The 6,000-nt window shown below is 53.1% G+C and overlaps 1 non-coding gene across 1 annotated transcript; it reads right to left on the bottom strand.

Annotated features, from left to right (window-relative positions):
• Window positions 1-5,748: 5,748 nt before the first annotated feature.
• On the bottom strand, window positions 5,749-5,822 carry TRNAN-GUU (transfer RNA asparagine (anticodon GUU)). The gene has a single exon. It is a non-coding gene; the product is annotated as a tRNA-Asn (tRNA).
• Window positions 5,823-6,000: the final 178 nt, after the last annotated feature.

Here is a 6,000-nt window from a genome sequence, read left to right as displayed (position 1 = left end):
AAAAAGCGCCGCACCACCACCGGGTGGGCTCGAACCTCCAACTTTCGGTTAACAGCCGATCGCGCTAGCCAATTGCGCCACGGAGACAGTCGTGCTCCACTCTCACCACCAACAGAACATATCTTCAAAGCTATCAGCGCAAAGAAAAAAGCAACACACCCTTCCCGGGAGGGCTCGAACCTCCAACCTTTCGGTTCACAGCCGATCGCGCTTGCCAAATGCGCCACGGAGACAGTCGTGCTCCACTCTCCCCACCGTCAGAACTTTTCTTCAGAGCTATCAGCGCAAAGAAAAAAAAGCGCCGCACCACCACCAGGTGGGCTCGAATCTCCAACCTTTCGGTTAACCGCCGATCGCGCTAGCCAATTGCGCCACGGAGACAGTCGTGCTCCACTCTCACCACCAACAGAACATATCTTCAAAGCTATCAGCGCAAAGAAAAAGCAACACACCACTTCCGGGAGGGCTCGAAACTCCAACCTTTCGGTTAACAGCCGATCGCGCTAGCCAATTGCGCCACGGAGACAGTCCTGCTTCACTCTCACCACCATCAGAACATATCTTCAAAGCTATCAGCCCAAAGAAAAAAAAGCGCCGCACCACCCCCGGTTTGGCTCGAACCTCCAACTTTCGGTTAACAGCCGATCGCGCTTGCCAAATGCGCCACGGAGACTGTCGTGCTCCACTCTCACCACCAACAGAACATATCTTCAAAGCTATCAGCGCAAAGAAAAAGCAACACACCACTTCCGGGAGGGCTCGAAACTCCAACCTTTCGGTTAACAGCCGATCGCGCTAGCCGATTGCGCCACGGAGACAGTCCTGCTCCACTCTCCCCACCGTCAGAACATTTCTTCAGAGTTATCAGCCCAAAGAAAAAAAAGCGTCGCACCACCACCGGGTGGGCTCGAACCTCCTACCTTTCGGTTAACAGCCGATCGCGCTAGCCAATTGTGCCACGGAGACAGTCGTGTTCCACTCTCACCACCAACAGAACACATCTTCAAAGCTATCAGCGCAAAGAAAAAAGCAACACACCACTCCTGGGAGGGCTCGAACCTCCAACCTTTCGGTTAACAGCCGATCGCGCTAGCCAATTGCGCCACGGAGACAGTCCTGCTCCACTTTCACCACCATCAGAACATATCATCAAATCTATCAGCCCAAAGAAAAAAAAAGCGCCGCACCACCACCGGGTGGGCTCGAACCTCAAACCTTTCGGTTAACAGCCTATCGCGCTAGCCAATTAGGCCACGGAGACAGTCGTGCTCCACTCTCACCACAAACAGAACATATCTTCAAAGCTATCAGCGCAAAGAAAAAAGCTACACACCACTCCCGGGAGGGCTCAAACCTCCAATTTTTTGGTTAACAGCCGAACGTGCTAGCCAATTGCGCCACGGAGACAGTCGTGCTCCACTCTCCCCACTGTCAGAACATTTCTTCAGAGCTATCAGCCCAAAGAAAAAAAAAGCGTCGCACCAGCACCGGGTGGGCTCGAACCTCCAACCTTTCGGTTAACAGCCGATCGCTCTAGCTAATTGCGCCACGGAGACATTTGTGCTCCACTCTCACCACCAACAGAACATATCTTCAAAGCTATCAGCGCAAAGAAAAAAGCAACACACCACACCCGGCAGGGCTCGAACCTCCAACCTTTCGGTTAACAGCCGATCGCGCTAGCCAATTGGGTCACGGAGACAGTCGTGCTCCACTCTCCGCACCGTCAGAACATTTCTTAAGAGCTATCAGCCCAAAGAAAAAAAAGCGTCGCACCACCACCGGGCTGGCTCGAACCTCCAACCTTTCGGTTAACAGCCGATCGCGCTAGCCAATTGCGCCACGGAGACAGTCGTGCTCCACTCTCACCACCAACAGAACATATCTTCAAAGCTATCAGCGCAAAGAACAAAGCAACACACCACTCCCGTCAGTGCTCGAACCTCCAACCTTTCAGTTAACAGCCGATCGCGCTAGCCAGTTGCGCCACGGAGACAGTCGTGCTCCATTCTCCCCACCGTCAGAACATTTCTTCAGAGCTATCAGCCCAAAGAAAAAGAAGCGTCGCACCACCACCGGGTGGGCTCGAATCTCCAACCTTTCGGTTAACCGCCGATCGCGCTAGCCAATTGCGCCACGGAGACAGTCGTGCTCCACTCTCACCACCAACAGAACATATCTTCAAAGCTATCAGCGCAAAGAAAAAGCAACACACCACTTCCGGGAGGGCTCGAAACTCCAACCTTTCGGTTAACAGCCGATCGCGCTAGCCGATTGCGCCACGGAGACAGTCCTGCTCCACTCTCCCCACCGTCAGAACATTTCTTCAGAGCTATCAGCCCAAAGAAAAAAAACAGCGCCGCACCACCACCGGGTGGGCTCGAACCTCAAGCCTTTCGATTAACAGCCTATCGCGCTAGCCAATTAGGCCACGGAGACAGTCGTGCTCCGCTCTCACCACCGTCAAAACATTTCTTCAGAGCTATCAGCCCAAAGAAAAAGAAGCGCCGCACCACCACCGGGTGGGCTCGAACCTCCAACCTTTCGGTCAACAGCCGATCTCGCTAGCCAATTGCACCACGGAGACAGTCGTGCTCCACTCTCACCACCATCAGAACATATCTTCAAAGCTATCAGCCCAAAGAAAAAAAAAGCGCCGCACCACCCCCCGGTTTGCTCGAACCTCCAACCTTTCGGTTAACAGCCGATCACGTTAGCCAATTGCACCACGGAGACAGTCCTGCTCCACTCTCACCACCAACAGAACATATCTTCAAAGCTATCAGCGCAAAGAAAAAAGCTACACACCACTCCCGGGAGGGCTCAAACCTCCAATTTTTTGATTAACAGCCGAACGTGCTAGCCAATTGCGCCACGGAGACAGTCGTGCTCCACTCTCCCCACTGTCACAACATTTCTTCAGAGCTATCAGCCCAAAGAAAAAAAAAGCGTCGCACCAGCACTGGGTGGGCTCGAACCTCCAACCTTTCGGGTAACAGCCGACCGCGCTAGCCAATTGCGAAACGGAGACAGTCGTTCTCCACTCTCACCACCTACAGAACATATCTTCAAAGCTATCAGCCCAAAGAAAAAAGCAACACACCACTCCCGGGAGGGCTCGAACCTCCAACCGTTCGGTTAACAGCCGATCGCGCTAGCCAATTGCGCCACGGAGACAGTCGTGCTCCACTCTCACCACCGTCAGAACATTTCTTCAGAGCTATCAGCCCAAAGAAAAAAAAAGCGTCGCACCAGCACCGGGTGGGCTCGAACCTCCAACCTTTCGGTTAACAGCCGATCGCTCTAGCCAATTGCGCCACGGAGACAGTTGTTCTCCACTCTCACCACCAACAGAACATATCTTCAAAGCTATCAGCGCAAAGAAAAAAGCAACACACCACACCCGGCAGGGCTCGAACCTCCAACCTTTCGGGTAACAGCCGATCGCGCTAGCCAATTGGGTCACGGAGACAGTCGTGCTCCACTCTCCCCACCGACAGAACATTTCTTAAGAGCTATCAGCCCAAAGAAAAAAAAGCGTCGCACCACCAACGGGCTGGCACGAACCTCCAACCTTTCGGTTAACAGCCGATCGCGCAAGCCGATTGCGCCACAGAGACAGTCGTGCTCCACTCTCACCACCAACAGAACATATCTTGAAAGCTATCAGCGCAAAGAAAAAAGCAACACACCACTACCGGGAGGGCTCGAAGCTTTAACCTTTCGGTTAACAGCCGACCACGCTTGCCCATTGCGCCACGGAGACAGTCGTGCTCCACTCTCCTCACCGTCAGAACATTTGTTCAGAGCTATCAGCCCAAACAGAAAAAAGCGTCGCACCACCACCGGGTGTTCTCGAACCTCCAACCTTTCGGGTAACAGCCGACCGCGCTAGCCAATTGCGAAACGGAGACAGTCGTTCTCCACTCTCACCACCTACAGAACATATCTTCAAAGCTATCAGCCCAAAGAAAAAAGCAACACACCACTCCCGGGAGGGCTCGAACCTCCAACCGTTCGGTTAACAGCCGATCGCGCTAGCCAATTGCGCCACGGAGACAGTCGTGCTCCACTCTCACCACCGTCAGAACATTTATTCAGAGCCATCAGCCCAAAGAAAAAGAAGCGCCGCACCACCACCGGTGGGGCTCGAACCTCCAACCTTTCGGTCAACAGCCGATCGCGCTAGCCAATTGCGCCACGGAGACAGTCGTGCTCCACTCTCACCACCATCAGAACATATCTTCAAAGCTATCAGCGCAAAGAAAAAAGCAACACACAACTCCCGGGAGGGCTCAAACCTCCAATTTTGGGTTAACAGCCGAACGTGCTAGCCAATTGCACCACGGAGACAGTCGTGCTCCAATCTCACCACCGTCAGAACATTTCTCCAAAGCTATCAGCGCAAAGAAAAAAGCAAAACACCACTCCCGGGAGAGCTCGAAACTCCAACCTCTTGGTTAACAGCCGATCGCGCTAGCCAAATGCGCCACGAAGACAGTCGTGCTCCACTCTCACCACCATCAGAACATATCTTCAAAGCTATCAGCGCAAAGAAAAAAGCAACACACAACTCCCGGGAGGGCTCAAACCTCCAATTTTGGGTGAACAGCCGATCACGCTATCCAATTGCGCCACGTAGACAGTCCTTGCTCCGCTCTCACCACCATCACAACATAACTTCAAAGCTATCAGTGCAAAGAAAAAAGCAACACACCACTCTCGGGAGGGCTCGAAACTCCAACCTTTTGGTTAACAGCCGATTGCGCTAGCCAATTGCGCCACGGAGACAGTCCCGCTCCACTATCATCACCATCAGAACACATCTTTAAAGCTATCAGCCTAAAGAAAAAAAGGCGCCGCACCACCACCGGGTGGGCTCGAACCTCCAAACTTTCGGTTAAGAGCCGATCGCGCTAGCCTATTGCGCCACGGAGACAGTCGTGCTCCACTCTCACCACCATCAGAACATATCTTCAAAGCTATCAGCGCAAAGAAAGAAGCAACACACCCCTCCCGGGAGGGCTCAAACCTCCAATTTTTCGGTTAACAGCCGAAAGTGCTAGCCAATTGCACCACGGAGACAGGCGTGCTCCAATCTCATCACTGTCAGAACATTTCTCCAAAGCTATCAGCGCAAAGAAAAAAGCAACACACAACTCCCGGGAGGGCTCGAAACTCCAACCTTTCAGTTAACAGCCGATCGCTCTAGCCGATTGCGCCACGCAGACAGTCATGCTCCACTCTCACCACCATCAGAACATATCTTCAACGCTATCAGCCTAAAGAAAAAAACCGCCGGAACACCACCGGGTGGGCTCGAACCTCCAAGCTTACGGTTAACAGACGATCGCGCTAGCCAATTGCGCCACGGAAACAGTCGCGCTCCACTCTCACCACCATCAGAACATGTCTTCAAAGCTATCAGCCCAAAGAAAAAAAAGCGCCGCACCACCACCGGGTGGGGTCGAAACTCCAACCTTTCGGTTAACCGGCGATCGCGCTAGCCAATTGCGCCACAGAGACAGTCCTGCTTCACTCTCACCACCATCAGAACATATCTTCAAAGCTATCAGCCCAAAGAAAAAAAAGCGCCGCACCACCACCGGGTGGGGTCGAAACTCCAATCTTTCGGTTAACAGCCGATTGCGCTAGCCAATTGCGCCACGGAGACAGTCCTCCTCCACTCCCACCACCATCAGAACATATCTTCAAAGCTATCATCCCATAGAAAAAAAAGTGCCGCATCACCACCGGGAGGGCTCGAACCTCCAACCTATCGGTTAACAGCCGATCACGCTAGCCAATTGCGCCACGGAGACAGTCGTGCTCCACTCTCACCAGCGTCAGAACATTTCTTCAGAGCTATCAGCGCAAAGAAAAAGAAGCGCCGCACCACCACCGGGTGGGCTCGAAACTCCAACCATTCAGTCAACAGCCGATTGCGCTAGCCAATTGCGCCATGGAGACAGTCGTGCTCTACTCTCACCACCATCAGAA

The sequence above is a fragment of the Rhipicephalus microplus genome, unplaced genomic scaffold (assembly GCF_043290135.1).
Source record: "Rhipicephalus microplus isolate Deutch F79 unplaced genomic scaffold, USDA_Rmic scaffold_38, whole genome shotgun sequence".
Lineage (NCBI taxonomy): Eukaryota > Metazoa > Arthropoda > Arachnida > Ixodida > Ixodidae > Rhipicephalus > Rhipicephalus microplus.
This window is presented reverse-complemented; position numbering and strand designations above follow the sequence as displayed.